The sequence below is a fragment of the Amborella trichopoda genome, chromosome 5 (genome assembly GCF_054954075.1).
Source record: "Amborella trichopoda isolate Santa Cruz 75 chromosome 5, AtrichopodaSantaCruz75HAP2 v2.0, whole genome shotgun sequence".
NCBI classification, from domain to species: domain Eukaryota; kingdom Viridiplantae; phylum Streptophyta; class Magnoliopsida; order Amborellales; family Amborellaceae; genus Amborella; species Amborella trichopoda.
The window spans coordinates 13,469,591-13,494,481 of record NC_142340.1 but is presented as its reverse complement, the minus strand read 5'-3'; the positions used below and the strand labels follow the sequence as shown (position 1 = coordinate 13,494,481).

General features: G+C 33.4%; 1 long non-coding RNA gene across 1 annotated transcript; it reads right to left on the bottom strand.

Annotated features, from left to right (window-relative positions):
* Positions 1-8,229: 8,229 nt before the first annotated feature.
* LOC110006691 (hypothetical protein) lies at positions 8,230-24,075 on the bottom strand. The gene is made up of 2 exons (XR_016056691.1): positions 23,798-24,075; positions 8,230-9,273 (listed from the first exon to the last, which is right to left on the bottom strand). It is a non-coding gene; the product is annotated as a hypothetical protein (long non-coding RNA).
* Between the last annotated feature and the right edge of the window lie 816 nt (positions 24,076-24,891).

Below are 24,891 nucleotides of genomic sequence, written 5' to 3'. Positions count from 1 at the left end.
CAATAGTCAATATGCAGTAAAAATATTGAAAATACTAAGGTGCATATTATACCCATAACGATGCTTAATAAAATATTAGTTGGAGGTCGCTGTCAGGAGGCGCAAAATCAGGATATAGCTCATTATGTTCTGAATCAGAATGGTCAAAGGCACTATACTGGTTAATACTATGAGCATCCTAGGAAGGAATCACACCAGCATGATAGGTTCAACATGGGGTGGATGAGGCTTACTACGAATAGTGTTAGTGAAATGATCAAGAAACTGAAGGCACTTAGAAGACAAATTGGAGAGATCTCAAACTTTTGGAAAAGGGTAAAATGGTACATATCCCCAAAACGTGACATGGAAATCCTCTGTATTGAATGTCATAGTAAAAAACAAACACATGATAAATTACTTGGACATAACATGGAAATCCTTTCTATTGAATGACATAATTCAAAAACACACAGACGACAAAATTTTTGGACAACTTATTTTTTTCATATTTAGATAAGAGAACAAAATTTGTTGATTCAAAGACATGAAGTTTGAATAATCAAGATAATATAAATAATATCGCTTAAAGGGAGACAATACAAGCAGTTTCAAAGCTACGACTATGTTTGCATTTTGATATACGATTTTGTTATGTGCTAGGACAAGACAAATGAGACAAGGATCCATGAGACATAAAACCTCTTTTAAAGTTTTATACAAATATTTTTCACTAGAATCAGAATAAATAATTTCAATAGTTATTAAAATTTTGAGTATTGACCATGGAAGAAAACTCATCATAAACTTTACAAAATTCTTATTTAGAATTGTACTATATACATCTAGGTGTAACTAAAAAATCACAATGAAAACACATAATGATGAACACCACCAATAGATGGGATGGAAGCAAGTCCCCATAAATCAAAATGTGTAAGATCAAAAGGTAAAGAAATAGTTTCACTATTAGAAAATGATAATACAATGCATTCTGCTAATTTGCAGTCAATATGACCAATATTTGCTAGTTGACACCAGATACCTAAACCTAAAAATGGAAACATGACATGATCTACTATGCCAAAGTGAATATGCCAAACCAGCAAGTAATGGATTGTCAAAATGTTGTAGAATATGTAATTTCATGAAGTAATATATTTCAACCTTATGCCATGTTCCAATTTGCTTCCTCGTCAAGCGATCCTACAATACACAACTTGAGAAGGAGAAAACAACATCAAAACCTTGATCTTATAATTGTCCAATAAATATCAGGTTCATTTGAGAGTTTAGGAAGTAAAAACAATTAGGAAGGGGTAATTAAGGAAAAAATGATTCAGTTGAACCAATGTGAGTTATGGACATAATAGAACGATTTATTGTATAAATTAATAGAAATAGGAGAACTCAAGATATTAGAGTCAAATATTAAGATCCAAAATCAATGACCCAACAATTCATACATGAGGTTCCTAATAAACAAGATGTATCAATATATGTAATACCGATTCTAGAAAGAGATTGTCTATTGACATCCTATACGTGTTTAGCAGTGGGTTGATTTGATGAGGAGAGAACCTAAGATAGGGCTAATGCTGAGGCTTGGTGTAGTAGGATTCTGAACAAAAGACTTCCTTTTTTGTTTAATAAGACAATTAAATTTTATGTGTCAATATTGGACATGTCTGACCTACTATTTCCAATCGCAACTGACGAGAGGATGTCTGTGTAGCGATCATAGGACGATGCATTTGAAACATAAGAACAGATCTTCCATAGAGAATGCTCAATTGTACATTTCGAGATCTCTTTGGCCATCAACTAAGAAAGAGCAGTATCAATAAATGAAAACAGGGGTGCAATAAAGAATAGATGCTCAAATTGATTTGAGATCATCTTCTAGTGCCATAAAAAATTGTACCAAACACATCTTCTCTATGCTTGTAATAAATGTCTACACCAGTTATCCACTTGGGCTCCATTAGAGATAGCTAACCCCTATTAACTAACATTTGGGAATGGAAGTCAAAGACTAACCTTCTTTTCCTTTGCCTTATAGATCAAATATTTATCTCTTTATATTTTCAAGCAAAGTTAGTTTAGACATATCAAGAGGTTAGGAAGTCCCAAACCTCTTTGATAGTTTCAAATTTACCAAGTTCCATACTGACTGAAGATATACTAGAGTAGGCATTTGATGTAAGGAGTTTATGATTGTTTATTTCTCATCCTCTAATTTAGTTATAAATTATGTCTCATCAATGTATCAGAGACTTTGGGATATAATTTATCACTAGTAATAAATTTTCCACAGTCCTTTTCTCTCGAGAAAACTTTGTATAAGGTAAGACCAATGATTGAACTAATCAGAAGAACTATTCGATTCAATTATGGCAAATGTTCTAAAATTAATGATAAAATGAATACTTGCAATGAGATCCAATCGTTAAACAGTGTTTCTCTCTATCTTTCGCGGCCTCTAACCTTGTAGATATTACATCTCTTCTAGATCTATGAAAAGCACCACTAAACTTGAGCTGAATGACCACAAATTGTTTGTTGCAACAAAATTTCACCAAAACAATTTTATCATTATCTATTCAGCCAAATGGGAAAGAAGGTTCTTATATTCAACCAAAGTGAAGGTATTTGTACTAAAATATTGAAAGTAAATTGTATAAAATGAGTATTGGGAATAAATTGGAAGGCCAGAAAAAAAAGAAAATAAACGATGAGAGATGATTTGGTAAGAAAGTTTTGTTTAGACACGTATGAGATTGAGAGATAAAGAGTTGCAACTTGAGATCTCCATTAGAGAGAGAAAAATAGTCGAGATTGATGAAAGAATATAAAGAGGCTTAAAAGAGCTGACATAGTTGGTTTTAGATGGCGTAAATTGGAGCCCAAATCAATAAAATCTAGAACTGATTCAACAACTACAAAACAGTTAATCAAAGAACAGTTCATAGACAATAACATACATGATAAAGTAACGATAGGCTCAAGTAGATAGAAAAAATACGATAATGTTCTAGGGCTATGATACCATGAGAGTATCAAGTTTCTACGAAGAAAACTCTATGCATATTGATATATAGTTTGGAATATACAACCTCTACATATGATGAATGATAAGAATGGAAAAAAGCATGAACACCTGGACAACACTAACAGTTACCAAAAAATATAAGATACTATATCTAACCTTCCCGTGCATATTAATTATATCATATACTTTTCATAGTAATATTGTAGACAAACAAGGTTGGATGTCAAGCTTGACCATCAAACCCTAAATGAATACGCACAGTGCGGAGGTAAGAGCGAGTGTGATCTTTCGTAATAGCTACTCATATCAGTTATGGAGCTCTTACCATAGTATATATGAGTGAGGGTTTTTTTAGGGAGTGAAAAAAGGCGAGTAAAGACCGTAGCCTAAAGTAGAGTCAACATTGGTAATAGAGGAAATAGAGAGCAACCAAGTCAGTAGGAAAAAGAGGGCAACTTGTTTTTGTTTTTTTTAAGGCAGTAGGCAAATCTCAATATCTTGTTCATAGGTAGTGGGCTCTTCTTCAAAGGCAATATGCTCTTCTGCTTTTAGAGGTATTAGTTATTCTTCTTCCCATTCTTTCTCTCTACAGGCGGTTGGCTCGTAAATATCTGGCTAGACAAGTCACTATTAAACTTTTCTCATTGCTTGCTTCAAACCACAACATAATCGGTCAGCAATAGAGTCAGTTAGAGAAGTGTGTATGCATTGAGCGAGCAAAAGAGCGTCTAGGAATTCTATTATAACTTAAAACCGATAAGAAAGTACGAAGAAAAAAGAAGAAAAAAGTGAGTGAAGGTTACATTTTCCTTAACATGAGGTGGTCTACACATGATCTATTTAAGGACTGACCTCCCTTAAAGCATGGCATGAGCAAATAGAAATGTATAATTCTATAGTTAAACATTAGATTTAATAAACCTAAAAATGATCTAAACAATGAACTTTGGGTGGTCTCATCATCGTTATAGTGACTAAAGGGATAGACGTCAACATTTACGAGATGATGAACAAGGAAAACCATGTAGACACCTGCCTAAAAGTTTGGTTGAGGGAATTCCTAGAATCCTGTAGTTCCGAATCCTAAGGACCACACTAGCTTTGTAGACCATAGTACCCCATAGTCTAGTAGTCCATAGTTCCTAGGAATCCCTATAGAATATTTATAAATGACCAAATCTATGTGAACCTTGCAAAACCTAATTATATTTCCCAAAATTTGGAAAACCAACCCAAATATGTCTAAAGATATTATGATTGATCCAAACTTCTCCAAAGCAACATGCAGAGTCCTGAATAATTCCACTTAATAGAGAGAGAGAGAGAGAGAGAGAGAGAGAGAGAGAGAGAGAGAGAGAGAGAATTTTAGTAAATTTTTTAATGAAACAAATTTTGTAGAGAGAAGTTGTTAGTTAAGAGTGATGGATTGTTAGTAAAGAAGAGAGAGGTTGTTAGGGGGGAGAGAGAGAGAGAGAAAGAGAACTATTGGAGCAACTTAGGCATAAAAGGAGAAAGGGCTTGTGGTGAGAAAAATTTATCCCACATCAAAGACATAAGGAGGGAAAGCTTGAATAAAACCCTCAAGCTTTGTCACTTAATGTGTACTTTAATGGGTACAAAGTTGTGATTCATGGCAGTATATGCTTAAGTCCATTTGGTTATACTCCTATTAGGAACCATTATGATATACATCCCGTCTATCACTTATGTTGGAATTGGAGGACAAGTGTAGTGTTTTTACCATCCATATTACCATTGAGCATTACAAGTGCTTGGATTATTGCATACACGAGCTACTATTGGTTGCATATCTTATGCAAGAAGAAATAGTAACAAACCAAAAAATAAAAATAAAATAAAAGGTTGAGAAAAAGTACCCCCTCTCAAGGTCAACAAGGAAATCCACCCCCCAAATATATTTTCAGAATATCAAATTTACTCAATTCTCTCTCCCCTTTAAGTTAAACACAAAATAAGATAAATAAATGACATAAAAGAACCCATAAAAAAAGAAATTATCTCTCTACAAAGTTATATACTTCCCTCTCTCCCTATCTTCTTTTTTCATTTCCTTATTCTCTCTCTTTCTCTCTCTCTCTCTTTCTCTCTCTCTCTCCCTCACGTCTCTTTAAGCTTATAACAACTTTTTAACTCTCCCTTATTCGTCTCTTATCTTTTCCAATATCTAGATCTCTTTAAAGCTCTCTTTCTCCCCCTATGACTTTCTATAGTTTAAAGAAAAGGCTTTTCAAGACAACTTACGCATCAAATCTTCCCTCTCATATCCTAGCGAACTTCCTATTCCTAAAAAAAATAAAAAATAATAATACCACTAAAAAACTAAAAAATAATAACACTATAATTTTTATCTGCATCATTCTCTTCGGGTTTGAAGAAGCTTGACCTCGATTTTATAGAACTCAAATCTTTTAGAGGTCTTTTCAAAAGCTGGTGATGCAGTCCCACCATGTGCCTTGATACTTTTTTTTTAATAAATAAATAATACATCTGTCACGATTTGTAGTAGAAGCTTGAGACACCCACCTCCGGAATATTTAAATGCATGTTGATTTCTTCATAATTGATTTTTGAAATTCTTTCTACGTTTGGGCTATCAACATCGTCTTTTGCATTGAGATCTACCGCTTAATATTCTTCTTCCTCCGATTGTAATTTATGAAATAGATTTCATAGGTGCTCTATAGGATGTGTATTTTGTTTACAACTTTTTTCGTTACGATTCAGATCAGCACCTTGAGTTTGTTGTGGGACTATTAATACAAGATCTATGTGGTTGCTAGCACCATCTTCGTGATAAAGATTGTTATCCAACCGTTGTAATCATTGATTCATCTATTGCATTGAGATCTACCTCTTCATATTCTTCTTCATCTGATTGTAATTTATGAAATAGATCTCGTAGACGCTTTATAGGATGTTGATATTGTTTACACTTTTTTTTCGTTGCGATTCGGATCAGCACCCTGAGTTTGTTGTGGGATTATTAATGCAAGATCGATGTGGTTACGAGCACCATCTTCGTGATGAAGATTGCTCTCCAACCATTTTAATCATTGATTCATCTGTTGCATCCCGCGATAGGTTTCACTTATGTCGTGTTAGACACCCTCCAATGTTATGTTCAATCTCTCCTGAATTTGATGACCCACATAATCCATGAATTGTGGCAATATATCCTCAATCATAAGATTAATTTTCGGCGGCATTGTAATTGATGGATCTTACTTGCTGTGATACCAATTGATGCAAGGAGAAATAGCAACAAACAAATAAATAAAAATAAAATAAAAGTTTGAGATAATATACTATATCTCAAAGTCTGCAAGAGAATCCACCCCAAAAAAAATCTTTTCAGAATATCAAATTCACTCAATTCTTATTATCTAATCTCTTTACAATAAGGGATCTTTCCCTTTAAATGTAACTCAAAAGAAGATAAATAAATAACTTAAAAGAACCCATAAAAAAAAAGAAACTATCTCTCTCTCTAAAAAGTTTTGTACTTCCCTCCCTCCCTATCTTCTTTCTTCATCTCCCTATTTTATTTCTCTCGTCACATCTCTCGCTAGTCTTGTAACAACTTTTCATGTCCCCTTTATTTATCTTTTATCTTTTATTATCTAGATCTTTTTAAATCTCTCTTTCTTCCCTCTTGATTTTCTATAGTTTAAAGATAAAGCTACTCAAAATACGCGGGCACCAAATATTTCCTCCCATATCTCAATGCACTTCCTATCCCTAAAAAAAACTAAACATGTAATAACACTAAAAAAACTAAAAAGTTATAACTCTAATTTTTATATGCATAAATATCGTTGTGAAAATACATGTCTTGATATATTAATGGTGTTTCTCTTTCTCTTCTTTAGTTTCTGAATGCATTTCCTTTTTAATGCTTGGAAGTCTCTCTTTCTCTTTGCACGCACATGAGTGTGAATGGGAAAAGTATTATACAATTATTAATGTGCTCTTCAATTTAATTTTAGAAAATTTTATCAAAATGCACCTAAGAGAAATTATTTTTACATCATACACACTTTTGTTGATTTAATTTTATAATTTACATTGACTACTATTGATTTAATTTTAGAAGGCCTGTAAAAATATATGTAATCATGAGTTGTAATAATGAATAATAGTAATGTAAAATAGTGGGAAAGTTGAGTATATTTTGATAAAAACAATAAAACATTCCTTCTTAAGTTGTTGGCTTTTTCTCTCCCCACCGAATGCGGAACATAGATATACAAGGGTTTTTTTTTTTTTGTCCATAATAACTTATTTTGTTCTTAGAGCCCATTAATAAGCCATGTAGGGATTTTTTAAGTCATAAGTTATTTTATTGACAGCATACAATACGGTTATGTAGGGGCATATACTATATACTAACTTCAAGGTAAAAGATGGTTTTGGTGTGAGTCACAAAGTTGGTGAAGTGGTTTTTAACTTTGAATCTAGTCAATAACTATTCATAACCATACGATTTGAAATCTAGGGGACAAAAATAATTATGACCTTATATATTAAGAATAAATAGTCTCTTTGTATACTTTTTGATAATTCACTTGTCCCATTTGGGAGAATACAGACCTAGCTTTGTCAAATCTGCTTTGCTTCGACCAAAGAGGCCGAAGCTTTTGGATTTTAGACATAGACCAAAACGAAGTGAAACAAAGCTTGGTGTTGCCGCTTCAATCAATTTCGAGCCGTTTTGGTCGAAGCTTCACCCTATTCAGTCGAAATAAAAAAATATCCATATTAAAGGTTTTTTTTTTTTTTTTTTTTGTACTTTTCATTATTTTTATATAAAAATATCTAATTTATTTATATTAAATTAAAAAAATCTAAAGCTTTCCTCGAGAGCCGAAGCACCGAATTACTTCGTCTTTTTCACCAAACCAAAAAATACTCCAAAACGAATTTCGGACAACATTGAGAAAGACCAATGTCATACACAAGGGTCTATCGTACAAAAGTGCACCACAATCCAATTAACACAAGGGCCAAGTAGCATTTTGCCATTTCTTCAAAAGACAAGGGTTCTTGCAGTCGCTTGGTTTAAAAACCCATGACAAAGTCACAAAACAGTCAACCAAGACAAAAAGAAAGAAGAAAAAAGGAAAAGACAAAAAGAGGACAGAAATAAAAATGCGGAGCAGACAGAGCATGAACAGCAGTTGCAGGCGTATAACGGTTCATTTCTGTGTAAACTTTTTACAATGAAGAAGCTCCTCTTCCCAAGCTCCAATCCCCCAAAAAACTACAAGTATCAAAAAACTGTGAAAAACAGGTAATGAAAGGACAATGGCCTTAGAAAAGGAAAAGGAAAAGAAAAAGAGAGGCAGAAAGGAAGTTGCTGATTTCTCTTTTTGAGGTAAATCAGTCATCACCAAACACAAATTCCCAGAGCTCTTCATCCCCAACCATCATCATCTCCACCCACCAGGATGAATCATCTGCGTCTTCACCCTCTTCAATTGAGAAGGGCTCGGAGGCTGTGGGTATCGGGACACCGAAGTCCTCAGTTTTGCTAGAACTCGGCATCTGAAAAACAAGTCCGGCCATGTCTATGCTGGCCATGACTGTGGATTTTGAGTCGGAAAAGGATGCGCCGCAGGTCTCCTGATTTCCAAAGGTGTGAGTGTCACCTGAAGAAGACGAGCCACTTCTGGTTATCTCGGCCTCGAGCCGCTTCATGACCTCCATCACAGCGTCCTCTCCAAAACCCCCCTCCTCCCCACCTAGGACCTCCTCCTCCTCATCTCCTTGCAGTAGCCATTCTTCAGCCATTTTATCACAGAAGAACAAAAACCTAAAACCAAAGCTCTGCTCTGCTCTCTCTTTCTCTTTCTAACAAACAGCTCTTTCTCTCTCTGCTCTCTCTTTCTCTCTCTAAAGAACGTATGCTCCCATCTCTCTCTCTAAGCTTCTTTTCTTTTTTACGTGTTTTTTGGGATATGGGGCATGGTATTTAAAGGCGAAGGAAGAGTGGCGGGAGAATGTGGTGCCACGTAGGATAGAGGGATACGCTGAGCTGGCAAAATTTGGCGTGTTGTGTATGCTGAATTGGCGGCTAATTTTCCGGCGGTGATGAGGTGGCTTGCGGCACGCTGAGTAAAAGGGTGAGGTGGCTTGCGGCACGCTGAGTGAAAGGGTGAGGTGACTTACCATTTTGCGGTCGATGACATTTATTTAGGGACTCTATGCGCCCAAGTCCACGTCTGTAGAAATATGGATCTCTTAATAAATCTATTTTTGAGATGGGTTCTAATATTTAAGTTTTAAGGACATATAATCTAGATCATGATTATGAATAAATAAATAAATTTTACACTCTAAAATAATAATTCTAAAAAGAAAAAATTTAGACGGTTAGTTTCCATTCTTGTTGAACACCTACTTGCATCCATCTTTAAGATGGATGCTTTACACTTTCTGGACCTCATATGTAGAAATGCGGTCCAGCCCGCATAAAACTATTTTCCTTTATTTAGAGGACATGGTTTTTATGAGTCCTAAGACTCATGTAGATATAAGTCCCCTCTTTATGATCTCTTTTTTAGATAGATTTTGGACCTAATCTTTTAGGTGTATCTAATCTCTTGATTTTTTGAGAATGGGGTTGGGTTCACGGTGGTTGTACCACTTGTGCCCCCGGCTAAAGTTTTGGTTTCTATTTTTACTTAACGCATTAAAAAACACTAACAATTTTAAAAAACGGGTAGGGGCTAGTCATCCCCACTCAATTACCCAAACAAAAAAAAACTCTAATGTAGAGATCATTAATATGTAAAAAAATAAATTTTAAAAACTAAAAATGATAATTATGAAAAACATTTAGAGACCATTGATTTTTATCTTTTTTAGAAGGATCACAGCTATGATGCCTCGGGGGAGACTGATGTAGTCATGTGTTCCACGTGACACATAAAACACTTTTCTTTTTTTAAAATTGAAGTTATTGGCCTCTTAAACCTCCTCTTCACTGCGTCGCATTTTAGGTCAGTGCAAAAGCCAAAAGATATTGGGTGTAGTTTCCATAAGGTTGCAACTTTAAACAATCCAATTAAGGCGCACCTTCAAATTTGATCATAACATATAATTTTGATGTAAATTATTCTTAGGATTATCTCAAAATCTATCTTCATATCTAATTATAGAATTTTTAAACTTCAAAAATAGTTAAAATCAAGTAGATCTATAAACATATGTAAATTTTGAAAATGGACAGTCTAGGTAATATGTTGTAAGATGTACTATTTTTTGGACTCAAAATCCTTTTTTCTTTCATTGTCATACATCTCGATGTTGAGATGCTCAACATTAAAACAAACTTTTCCGGTGGATTTTTTATGTGCATCCGTAGTTCTACATTTTAAGGTTGCAACCTTATATAAACTTTTTCTAAAGATATTACTCTCATAGGATTAATTTTAGGACTCCAATTATAGAAACTTAACCTCTTCAACTAATAAATTAACTTAAATTAAAAAAAAAAAAATCCTATTTGTACTCTTTATGCGCTTGAAAACAATATATCTATAGGATGAGTGTAGCATAAATGATGATGTAGAGATGGATGAGTGGCAATACAAGAAGGGATAGAACTCGAAATGAATATATTTGAGAGAATTTAGGTGAGGCACCAATAAGCAATAAGACTAGAGAGAGTAAATTTAGATGGGCTGCCTATGTGTGGCGCAAAACCTAATACAACACCTTCTTGGAGGTGTGATTTAGTTCAAATAAAAGACTAAAAAATGGCAAGAGGTAAGGCCAAAAGTAGATGGTTAGAAGCAGTGAGAAAAGATATACAGAATGACGATCAAGAATCATATAGCTGACCCCAGATAATGATGACTCTCTATGCACTTAAAAATAATAATATATCAAGATTGAATAGAGGGTATTTAATTTATAGAGGGCGAGATCTAAGTATTAGAAAACTCAAAACTCAATTTCGTTTTGCTTGAAATAATTATATAAGATTCTTAGGTGATTCTTGAAATGTTGGATTGAATAAATCCTCTTAGATAGGTCTTCTAGTTGAGGCAGTAAATATATACTAATGCTTGAGTCGGAGCATAACATACGCACTCGGTCCCAAATAAAATACAATTAAATATTAATATTGATTTTCTCATATTTTATCTAAAAAAACAAACTAATTTTAAAGTAAAAAAAAATTGTTGAATCCACAACAAAACGCCACAATCACATAGAAGATTTATATAGTTAACTTTGTTGGGCTATGTCTCTCGATAAAAAAAAATCTATTATCTTAAAGAAGATTATAATTTTAGGTTACAAAAAATATACTTCTCTCTGAATTTCAATAAAAACCTCAAATATCTTCTATTCTAAACCTGATCTTTGGATCGAGCAATCCCAAAGTAGAAATTATTGATACAAACCTCTACGAAAAACATCTTCTCTTTAGGAGGTGATGTCTTTTTCTTAGAGACTTGTCTCTCTCTTGGAGATCATTTCTCATGATTTGATACCTTGGAGTCACTTATTTTATTTATTTGTATCCCATTTTAGAATAAAGACAATCACTCAATTCTCCATTTTTCAATGTTTCAAACCAATTTTTCAAAATCTAATAATCCAAATTTGGAATCGTTGATTCCAATCGAGAATCGATCAGTTTTGAACCGGTTCTAGAAAAGCATCAATCTTAGCCCGATGCTCCCTTAAAACTCCTATTTTAATTTCTTTTTAAAATTTATCTAATAATTTTTTAATTTTATAGATCTAACAAATTCACGGGGTGAACCGTCGCCCCTGGATTTATAAAGAGGTGGAAGAGAGAGGAGTTTCTTCAAAAAGAAAAGGCGGAGGAGAGAGGGTGCATTGAATGTTGGCAGAATGGCCTACATAGAAAATAGTTGGTAATAATGAAAACACGGAAGTCCTTTTCTTTGCTTTTCTTTTGGTAAAAAATTAAAGTTGGTGATAAAGAGGAGTTGGGTTTTCTTTGGTTTCTTTCGCTTTGAAAAGACCCCAATTTTTGCATTAAAAAAGCTCTTTGTTATTAGCTAAAATAGCTTTTCCGTGTAATCGTTGTTTGTTACTATAAATAGAGTATAAATGGGGGTCTTATTGCGTAATCAAATAATTAACGCAAGCAAGAATGCCACGTAGGATTTGGATACCAAAAATGCCCTTGGGGGATTTGGAGTCAATTTCCACCCATATTTTTAAGGGTGTGATTTGTATAGGGCTGAGGTTCCAAACAATCGAAGTAAGGCGAATCTTTAAATAGTGTCGGAATATATTTTTCGATGCTAGAAATCTTTGTGATGGATTAAAACTTTATTTTTATATCTAATTATAAAATTTAAAGCTTCAAAAATATTGTTGATCGAGAAGATCTATGAACAATTAAAAAATCTTGAAAAATTGACGGTCAACAAATACATTACAAGATGGACTATTTTTAATACTTGAAATCTATTTTTTCTCATCTTCATACATCTTGTGGTCGAGATGATTGATTTGGAAATTTTTGGACTTCGAAATAACTTTTTCTTGTGGATTTTTAAGGTGCATCTTAATTTAATTGTTTAGAGCCTCGCTCTTATATAAACTTTTTTTTTTTTTAAAAAAAAAAAAAAGTCACAATCATTGTTGAACTTTCATTATGAAATCGAGTGATCCAGGGATGTGTCATTTATTGGGCACATAATCCAAAATAAAATAATTAGGATGTGACACATTTCAATCAATTACATTTTATATCCAATGGTTAAAAATAATATTGACCTTCTTATAGGAAAAGTAAATTGTCTTATAATATACAATTTAATATTTTTAAGAATTTTATATTGAAAAAGTATATAAAGGACGATCTACTTTTAAAAGAAGGATGCCTAATCATTCTTATCCACGAGATATCAAATCAAGTGATTGTAAAGGTATTATTGAATGGGCTCAAATTTTTATTTTTTCGAACTTTATGACATATTTTGAGTTATCAAAACATCTAATGACTAATATAGCATTTGTCACTTTTTTATTAAAAAATAGATGGCCTTATAATATACAATCCCTTTTAAACTAGGTTCTAATATTTAAGTTATCCATATTTATTATCTAATTTCAAAATAGTATCTTTCGTTATTTTGATCATGGTACAAATAGCCCACTAGATCATGCATCAACATGAATTTTGCAATTTTCATAAACTATTCCAAGGGAAAAATGTTAAATAGTTCATAAGATCTATCTTCTCCTAATTGCTAAATTGCTAAATTGGAAGTATGTGGAAAAATGCACATAAGATGTTGATTATTTAATAAGTTACCCATGTGATTTGGTATAATTTCAAAATTCCAATCAAAATGTTGCTTATTTGAATGGGAATTGGATCTGATTTAGAAATTGGTGAGGCTATTCCGATTCCTGAATATATCACTAACCACGAAATTTGCCCTTGGAACAAGCCGATCCGGCCCTGATTTTTATTTTAGCATTTATTAATTTTTTATTTTTTATTTTGTATTCGCTCATTCTATGGGCCAGATCTTCAATCCAGATTGATGATTTGTTGACCTCCATCGGTTTATGGGAGGGCCGATCACCCAGCCTATTGAGGATTTTAAACATGGGAAATGTTATATAGAGCCGAGGCTCTAAAAAATCAAATTTGAGCCTACTTAAAAAATTTCGAGGTTATTTTGATGTCTAAATATCTTCAAATTGACCATCTCGACATCAAGATACATGGACATAAGAAAAAAATAGATTACAAGTTTTGGAAATAGTTTATGTCGTTACACATTTTTGGATCGTCAATTTTCAAGATTTTTAAGTTTTCATAGATATGTCGATTTTCACTAATTTTGAAGCTTTAAACTTTATAATTAAATATAAAAATATATTTTAAGACTATCACAAATATTTTCGATATTAAAGTCACATTTTTTCGATATTATTTGAAGATAGGCTCTAATTGGATTGTTTAGACTTTAGAGCGGAGGCCCTATCCAAACCGCATCCTTTAAACAATGGGCGAGAATATCATAGATTTGGTAGAGGCAGAATAGGAACCTATAGGGGCGCGATTGTCCTTTACACAAAGTGGGGCAGGACCGAAATTTGGTTACTGGAGGCGCCTCCATGCCCTTGGGAGAGTTGGGTGCTACGTGTACGTTCCAGATGAACCAAATGTCTGATCGTACGGGTTCGGCGATTTGAGACAGGCAGGTGTATTAAATAAGAATGGGAGGGGCAGTTGGGCCTCGCACATGCGAAAAGTGGGAGATCCGCACGTGTCTAGGATTATATTCGCACTCGTGAGATTGAGGCCGCAGTACGAGTCAGTTGCACGTCTACATCGTGAAATGTAACGAGTCAGATGTATTAATTAGTGGTACTACATTTGGTCCGCCCCCTTACCATTTTAGGGGAATTTGTACTTTTGCCAATAGATATCCTACTCCCTCGGGAGTGTACTGTCCATTTACTCCTTGTGTAAAATCTTATCTAGGATTAGTTTTAGCACCCCAAGTTATGGGACATATTAACCTTTATAAAAAAAGTACCTATTTGTACACCCTCTAAGCACTTGAAAAAAATAATGTCTCAAGATTTAATAGAAACCATTAAGTTTTTATACGGTGAGATTCAAGTGTTAAAAGACTCAATTTCTTTTTTTAAGAATGACCTAGTGATTCTAAGGTGAAAAAATCCTCCCACTCTTCTAACCGTGGAGTAGAAGTAAACTATGCTTTCAAGGGAGCATAGTATGCGTACTCCATACAAATAGGGAAGGGTAGTGACAATGCACCTTTGGTACAATGTGTTATATTGGAAGGGTAGTGATCATTTACTTTTGGTACAACGTGGTCTAGAATATAGAGTATTTAGGCGTGCATCTTGTTGTTGATACGATCAATTTGAAGATATTTGAACATCAAAACATCTTCTAGTGAAATGTTTTTATGTAGGCTCAATTTTGATTGTTTAGAGCCTCGGCACTATATAAAATTTTCCCATTATTCAATGGGTTGTAAAGAGTACATCCCCAAAAATTCGAGGTCCAAAAAGCATCCATAGCATGTGTTTTGCCCAGCGTTTTAAAAAACGCCGAGTCGAACCGGACCGGTTCGACTCGAAATTCGCGAAAAGGGACTGGATCGATTGAAAAATCGGAAATCGTCCGGTTCTAGAGAGAACCGGACGATTCCGCATAGTGATTCGCCGATTCACTGTGCGGAATTGGCGAGTCCGTACGGATTTTTTTTTTTTTTTTTTTTTTTTTTTTTGTAATCCATGATAGATTTTTTTGTAATACTTGATCGATTTTTTTGTAATCCATGATCGAATTGTTTTTGTTTTTTTGTAATCCATGATCGAATTTTTTGGTTTTTTGTAACCCATAATAGAATTTTTTGTAATCCATGATCGAAATGTTTGTTTTCTTTTCTTGTAATCCATGATCGCTTTTTTTGTTTTTTGTTTTTTTTTTGTAACCCATGATAGAATTTTTTGTAATCCATGATCGAATGTTTTGTAATACATGATCGAAATGTTAGTTTTTTTTTTGTAATCCATGATCGAAATGTTTGTTTTTTTTTTTGTAATCCATGATTGAATTTTTTGTAATCCATGATCGAACTATTTTTTTCTTTTTTTGTAATCCACGATTGAATTTTTTGTTTTTTTTGTTTGTTTTTTTTTGTAATCCATGATCGAATTTTATGTAATCCATGATCGAATTTTATGTAATCCATGATCGAATTTTATGTAATCCATGATTTAATTTTTTGAAAATTTGTGAATTTTTTTTTTTAATCCATGATCGAATTTTTTTTTGTAATCCATGATAGAATTTTTTGAAAATTTGTGATTTTGTTTTTAATCCATGATCGATTTTTTTGAAAAATTGTTATTTTTTTTTTAATCCATATTATTCAAAGAGAAAATGAGAGAGATGATGATTCTGAGGCACCCTATCCCAGCCATATTATTCACATATCGAGTCCCAACAGCAACAGTGTAGGGATGAGCACGAAATACTGTAAATTAAATGCTGAATGGCGGTTCACGCAGGGAAAGAACATATCAATATTCGCATATTCATTCAAAAACATAAAAATTCTTAATGGAGTATCCTCATTTTTTATTGAATTCCTAAAAAACAATATTTATAATGAATTTTAATAATTTTTTCGAATTTTTTTTAAGCTTTATTATGACCGATTCACCCGATTCCCGATCCTGATCGCCGATTCGCCGATCCGGATCGGTTTTTTGGAAGCCCGATCCGGGTCACCGATCCGTTTTTTAAACCATTGGTTTTGCCCAAGGGAGGAAACGGATACCGTCTCGGTGGGGAAGTAATCTATAAGCAAAAGATTTTGGAAAAAAGAGTTTTGAGGACAAGTAAAAGTCGGTGAGCACCAAGCGGGAAAAAAATGAGAAAAAAAAAGAAAAAAAAAAAACAAAAAGAGGCTAGGAATGAGGCATTAAGGGTTGGATTTTGTTGCCAATGAAATAGGTGACCTATGTTTGATGAGCAGAAGAAAATAAATTTCCAGCTTTTTTTTCTTTCATGGGCCTCCTCATCAGGGACAAAGGACTTGTGTGCCTAGTTTGGAATGAAATAATGATTTTAAGTCCGTAAACAGACGAAATGTTTTCTTATGGTTAATTGGGATGAATTGCGGTGGTGAGAGGTGGTACATGTACGCGCATACAAGCAAGCATTGAGTGTTTTACCGGCTAGTGTTGTTTGTAAGCTGACTTGTCGAACTCTTGACCGGTCTTTTTTTGTTTTTAAATAAAAGTATACTAGGTTTGACAAGGGGATTGAACATATTTTGATTGGATAGCCTGGTCAAACAATATTGGATGACTTTTTAATATGAGTGTGGTTTGTATGGAGGTGAGGCTCTAAACAATCAAAGTAAAGCCTACTTTCAAATAGTATTTAGAAATGTGGTTTCAATATGGAAAATATATGTAATAGCTTTAAAATATATTTTCATCTTTAATTGTAAAATTTAAAAACTTAAAAAATAGTATAGACTGGGGAGATCTATAAAACCTTGACAATCTTGAAAATTGATGGTAAAAAAATGTGTTACAAGATGCATTATTTTCAAAATTTGAATCTATTTTTTTTTCATGTCCATGCATTTGATATTGAGATGATCAATTTGAACAAACAACTTCTTCCAATGAAATTTTCTAGGTAGGCTCTAATTTGATTGTTTAGAGCCTCGGTTTTATATAAATTTGTTCTTTTTAATATATTTTATATTTTTAAGTTATTTATCATATTTGACCAACATTCAACAAGACTTTTTCTTTTTAATACAAGAAGGTCACAATTACCTATGTCCGTCAGATTGCAAATTAGGTGGTTGTTAGACTTTTGCCATCCAATTTGATATCTAATGAATAGCAGTATTTGTGACCTTCTTGTAATAAAGATAAATAGTTGCATAATATACAATCCTACAAGATTGAGCACTTTTCTTGATGTATTTTATATTTTCAAATTATTTTTCTTGTCACTTTAATAAATCTATTTTAGCAACGGGGTTGATTTTCACTAGACCAAAAAAAAAAAACGGAAAAAGAAAAAGAAAAAGAGAAGAAGCCTAATGGAGTTACTACCCCTATAGTGATGTTAGTATTTTCAAATACATCATATTATATGCTCCCCATTTACAAGGTTGAAAAACTAGTACTTTGTTTTCCTATATTGGTCAAGTACTTTCCTAGCCGTCCAATGCCAGTATGGACAGCTGGGGAGTGCGCAGTTTGAGAAGAGGAATGACTCCCTGATGTTCATTGTTGACGACCGGTAATTATTAATATTATTATTATTTTTTGGTAGTTAAGTGGTAGGAATGAAACTTGGAATATGATGTTGCTAACCACTCAAGCCCAAGCTCTATTCATAACGTAGTTGCAACTGTTAACCACTCAAGCTCAAGCTCTATTCATAATGTAGTTGTCAGTACGAAACTCAAATTGCCACATAAGAGGGAATTAGTGTTTAAAAAATTTAGATTGGTGGGCGTAATTGGTCACCCACGGGTTTTGAGTATAAATGCCGAACCGGCTGAGTCAAATGAAAACAAGTTGAAAATAGAGAAAAAATTTAAAATAAAAATACAAAAGAAATGATAAAATCAAAATAAAAAATTTCATATCGTCTAATACGAGCTATAAACAAAGATCAAAATAAAAAAGAAATCCCAAATACATTTTAGAAAACAAAATGTGGATAAAAAAGTTGAAAAAAAAAAAAACTAAGAAAATGATAAGGCTTTCGTAGATCATATAAAAGGAGCATTTTGGGAAGAATGATGCACAAAAATGACAATAAAAAAGAAAAAGAAAAAGAAAAAGAAAAAGAAAAAGAAAAGACTAGAACGATCTTAGAGTTTTGTGGTTTTGATTAAAATATTGTCTGGATTCAAAAAATGTTGTTTCAAATGTTGGGACAAATTTGAGTATGATTTCAAGTTAAAAAACTCCTGAAATATCAAATCCAGATCTCTTTGAACAAGAGCTTCTATCCTATAAATTATGTTATAGCAAGAGATTCTATCCCATAAATTATGTTATAGATTTGTTAGATCCAAAAGGTTCATCTTGAAACAAATTTAAAAAGCTTTGGTGGATAACTGAAGGAGAAATCAGTAGAAAGGTGGATTGAACATTTGAGCTGCAAAGTGGCAACTGTCAACTTTGATTTCAAAAAATGTCGCCCTAAAATGGTTCCCAAACTTTTGTTGGTGCACATGAAACTGGGTTCGGAAAAGATCTGTGGGTGAAAAATTGAATAAAAAGGGTTAAAAACACCTTTTTTAATTAGAAACATAATAAAAAAAAGGGAAAAGATATACCCAATTCCGATTTCAAAAGAAAATCAGACCAGCCTATGACTCGGCAATCTCTGAGTAGGTCGGACGATTTTTAAAACCCTGGATGAAACACTCACTGTTTACAAATGCTATTATGATGAAAATGTTCATTGATTTGCTAGTTTCCAATGGTCGGCAGCAGCCTACACCTGAAGGTCCACGTCTTCGCCTTTTTCACAAATATGGAAATTTGTATTTATAAGAGTGGTGAAACCATTTCTTTATAAAGGTAAATTTTGAGGAAACTTTGGCAGTTAGCCTGGTTTCGAGGCAACCAATTCTCAAAAGGGCACAAACAAATAGTAGGTATCGGTAACTGAAAACATAACTACTACCCATCCTTTCAATGTGTACAGTAATACACAGTATAGTCACAACTGTCGATGATGGAAAGTTATGCTGCCATTCACCATCTTTAAGCTCGCATTGTGTAATATGAACTACGAGGAAAGCGGTAGGGTTTTGGTTAAGTCAAAACATATTTAGATCGTACTAGTCTTGGTATATTGGATCTCTTAAAAAGTAAAAAAATATAGGAATAAGAGTTTAAAATTCTAAAGTATATAAAAAAAGTAGTTGACTAACTTTGTTTAACTTGGGGTGACAATAGGCTGGCTGTCCCAGCCCGGCCCTAAAAAATTAGGGATCCGGCCACGAAATGTGGCCCGAGGGTAGACCAGACCGAGCTAGGGTCCAGGGCAGCGCGGCCTGTCCCTCTTTTTATCTATTTTTTCTTTCGATTTTAATAGGCTCGGGTCTAGCCCAACTTGTCCCTTATAGGGCTAGGGTCGGGCTTAGGCCAGGGCCTTTTTGGCCTTGTTAGGGTTGGGTTGGGTTGGGCGTATTGAGTTGGGCTAGGGCCAACTGTGGCCCGGCCAAGCCCGACACCCCTATGTTTAACAAGTTCAACCATTTTAAAAAATATCCAATTCAACTAGCTAAAATTGGTGAAATATTTTGATTTTCAACCAAATCCGATTTCTACTTTGGATCTCATTGCTTTATGTTTGATGTTGGTATATCTACTCTAATGAATTAACTAGGCACCTACAGGATGAGGTACTGTAAGACATGTTATTCACAGATGACATAGTTTTGATTGCTGAGACCCAAAATGACGTCAACACAAAGTTAGAACTTTGCAGATATGCTCTAGAATCCAAAGGTTCTAAAATTAGTCGGACTAAGGTAGAGTATTTAGAGTGTAAGTTTAGTAATAATAGGAGTACGGGTGAGGAAGTAGTTAAGTTGATGGATAGGAAGTACAAAAAAGACCCCATTTTTCAATATCTTGGGTCGATAATCTAGAAAAATGAAGAGATCAAAGAAAATGTTGCACACAGAATTAGAGTTGGGTGGACAAAGTGAAAATGTGCAACTGGAATTTTATGTGGTCACCGTGTACCAATAAGGCTAAAGGGCAAGTTTTATATGACAATGGTGAGAGTAGCTTTGCTCTATGGGGCAGAATGTTGGGCAGACAAAAAACAATATACCCATAAAATGAGTGTAACGGAGATGAGGATGTTGCAATAGATGACTGGCAAGACATGAAAGGATAGAATTCGAAATGAATCTATTCATGAGAAATTAGGCGTGGTACCAATAGGCGATAAAATGAGAAAGAGTAGACTTAGGTGGGTGGCTATGTGTGGCGCCGACCAAGTACAACTAATGTTAAGAGGTACGAGTTAATTCAAGTGGAAGGACAAAAACGAGCAAATGGTAGGTCCAAAAGAATGTGGTTGGAAGTAGTTCAAAAAAATATGAGGACTTGTGACCTCACTGAAGATAAAACATTTAATGAAGCAGAATGGATAATCATGATTCATGTAACCAACTTCAATTAATTGAAAAAAAACTAAAATGGAATAAATGCAGGTCTAGCAACACAGTAGCAGCTCGAATTGTGACTCGATTGCTTCACGGACGGAATAAAGATCCACTAAATTACAAGTTCCCATTGCTAAATTACCGGTCCCCATTTTAGTATATCTATTTCTCTATCCACTAAATTACCTATCCCCATTTCAGATAGAGAGCGGGTTTCAAACAAGGAGATTTCAAATCTGAAGAAGAATGAAGTAGCGACTAAGGTGATCTCAAATCAGGCAGATTTGGGTTTCTCAATTTTATTTTATTATTATTATTATTTATTTATTTATATATTTTTTAGTTTTTTTGTGTTTTCTATCCAATTTCAAAAGGGATTTTTCAGATCGGGTAGGCGGTTTTTTGAGTTTCTGGGCGTGATGTACTTTATCGGTCAAGAAGTAGAAACTGATTGAATTTCCGGTCATCTTAAGATTTATCCGATCAAAACTCTCTTTGTAGAACAAGTTCTTTATAGTCGATTGCTCGCTCTCCAGTCCAGAACAAGAGAAAGACTGAGATTCTTGATAGGTGATAGTCCTCTCTCTCTCTAGAGGGAACATGAAACAGAGATACGTGATTGTCTCTCTCAATAAAAGGGAAAACTGGGATGTTTGATACTTAATGATTTCTCTCTCAAGTGGTTTTCTAAAGGGGTTGTTTTTTCCATAAGCCATGAGGAAGAAGCTCTCTAATACCGATAAGTTGAGGAGAGAGAGAAAAACACACATATGAGAGACGAATTTTTAAGAGGGAATTTATCAGATTGGATACGAGAGGGTCAATTTCAAAGGCAGCAGAAGATCCCGAGGCACAAATATATATATATATATATATTATTTTTCAAATGGATTAAATTAAGACAGAATGGAATAATAACAGATAGACAAACTCGATCATAGGAATGGACAATACAAAGATTAATGTGACTATGAAATCATCTGAAGAGTCTCTGGTTCCTTTGAAGAGACTCAATGTCCATTAAGTATATGAATATACAGACTTGTCTTTTATAGAAAAATTACACATGAGGAAAAATTACACATGAGAAAATATAGAAATAAATCACAGTTTCGTATATTATACCCAAACTTACTATAAATACAAGATATTGTATCTACACTTTCTAAATATACAGATTGCAATATATATCTTCCATATTAACGAGATACACAATATATGCTTTCCTTTCACAATATACAAGGATCCATAATTGATCAAACAAATTCCAACTAACTAGGGTTCTAGTGAAATAGCTATAGACCTTATGTTTCGTCCCACTAAATGACCTCATGCTCCTATCTCATAGTGCTTATTCTCTACAATTATAAGTCCAACTAACTAGGGTTGCATCACAATGCTTTAGGGTATAAGTCCAACTAACTAGGGTCCTTGTGAAATAGATATAGACCTTATGTTTCTTCCCACCCTATGACCTCATGCTCCTCTCTCATAGTGCTTATTCTTATAGAGAAACTGGGTGATTATTCTTATAGAGAAACTGGGTGAAGATGTATGCTCTTTGCAATTGTACTAATAACTACATGAATAGGGAATTGTCCAAAATGACACTGCTATTTTCATGAAAGATACTGATTGCATGTTGTGGTTCAATGAAATGTAGTGATCCATACGTAACCGGTATAATAGTTACATCCTTTTTTTTTCTCTTTTTCTTTTTTTTTGTACTAATGATGAGTTAAGGCCATTTGAGAAGAATAACATGAGTTTGTTTTTTGGGTGCTTGTTTTTTGTCTAGATGTGTGTTTTAGACAAGTATTTTTTAGTGTTTGTGAAGTTTCAATAAACCATTCCTATAATTGTGTGTCGCAATTAATTTATCCACTAAAAATAGTGTAAGTATTTAATTCTTTGTAAGTTTATTTATAGATAATTTGATTCTTGTAAATTACAATGGTTTTATTAATAATGTATTATATTTATAATTTTTGTATATAAGTTTGCATATAAGAGGAGGGTACCTTCTTCCCTTAACTTTGAGGCATGCTCATTTTTCTTTCAATTCATAACCCTAAAATTAGTTTAGTATGTTCCCTTTGATGTGTCATGTGTCCCTGCTAAAAATTTATTGTGTACTTTTTCCATGTACCCCTTCTATCCTAAAAGAAGGGAAAAAAGGGAATTTCTGAAAAGTAACGTTGTTTTACTACTTTTATGTTTGTATTAAGGAAAATTGTTTCATGCGGGCTGGACCACTATTTATGCGGTCCAAAAAATGTAAAGCATCCATCTTAAAGATGGATGCAAATAGGTATTCAATCTAAAAACAACAGAAACTAATGCTCCAAATGTTCTATTACTAGAATTATTATTTCTAGTTTTTAAAATTTACTTATTTTTTCATTTTCATGATCTCTGTATCTTTAAAAATTAAATCCAAAAATCTATCTAAAAAATAGATTTATTAATAGGCCCACATTTCTAAATAGGCTTGGCCGCATAGAAACTGGGTCCTTGTATTAAAAAAGGTTAGAATCAATAAGGAGTCGTATTCGTTAAGTTTTTAGTATTGTGATGAGTAATGCCCTGTGGTAAAAATTGATGTGTTCTTGGAATTGTAATGTGTATGTTGGCTGGGCAATTTTGCTTTTATGTAGAATTATGACTATTCATAACTTCTCTTAGTAGAACATCTCCATAATTATCGTGTATCCTAATTAATATTTACAGTTAGTCAAAATATTAAAATTATTCCATTATTTTGTAATCATCAATTATTAATATTTGTATTCTTACTAGAATTCATAATTATCAAATTTAATTTTATTACAATATTTTATTATTAATATATTACATTTAGATTATTCATATTGTTATTGTTGTGCATCATAATGAATTTATTCATTAAAAAAGTAATGTAATTATTTAATTCTTTTACAAAAGAAGATGAATTAAACAATTAAAGAAAATAATGAAGTAAAGCAAATAATAAATACAATAAAGTAGTAAGGAAATAACGAACCTGGAAGCTAGGCCTGATACCTAGAGTTAGGCCTGACAACGATGAGAAGTCTTTACTCTTAGATCTTTGAGACTGCAGATCTGATTGAATTAAAGACACCTGGGGAAAGACATAGATGCCTAGGAGTTCTACATCTAGGGATTTTGATATTGGAAAATGATTGGAGTAAGGTCTCTAGAACTAGGATTTGAAGGCCAACGTTTAGGATTTGAGGGCTCTAATGTTTATGTGATTGAGGATTAGGACTAGGGTGTTTGTTTGGGTCTTTCACTCCTGAAATAGCTGGAAAATGTCATTATATAGGCAAAATACACCCTAAAAAAGGAAAGCAATGTTCGGACCTATATGGAGGTGCCACATGTCTTGCACAACAATTTTCCACACCACATATTGCATGCTGATCCATCTCTTCCTTGTTTCTTAATTTTTATTAATTAGAATGTCGAGTTCAGTCCAATGGTGGTGGTTTGATTGAATTTGAATGCCTCTAGAGATTCGCAAGGTGCAGTTACTCCCTTTCAAGTTACAGAAACTGCCTAATATGGAAATTTGGTTTCCATACTCGGAGATTGACTTGCTTGTTTGAGTGTTTGGGAATGTTTCGGCTTCCAAAATGAGATATTCAGGATTTCTAGAGGATATTAGGAATATCTTGGAAATATTTGGGAAATATCGAATTCCCCAAGTTCGAATATTTGGGATATCTAAGAATATTTGGTTTCCTAAAATGGGATATTTGGAAATATGGAATATTCTAGGGATATTCTAGGTTGGACTATGGTTTGAGCATGACTATAATTAAGTGTGTCCTTTGGTATATTAAGTTAGAGCATGGTTTTAAAATTCATAAATAAAGTTGAATTCGAGGAGAGTGTCTACAATTACCCCTCTTTGACACTTCTTATCCTTCAAGGGACAAGAGAGTGACAAAAACGTAGACAGCCAAGACAAATGAATGAACGAAAACCTGAAAGTCTTAGAACCAATCCTCAAAGGATGGTCGTCTCATGAGGTCTATTGACCCAATCTTAGTTGTCTGCCTAGAAATTTTTGTATTTAAGGCTTTGTTGGGTGTATTTTTAGTATAATACAAG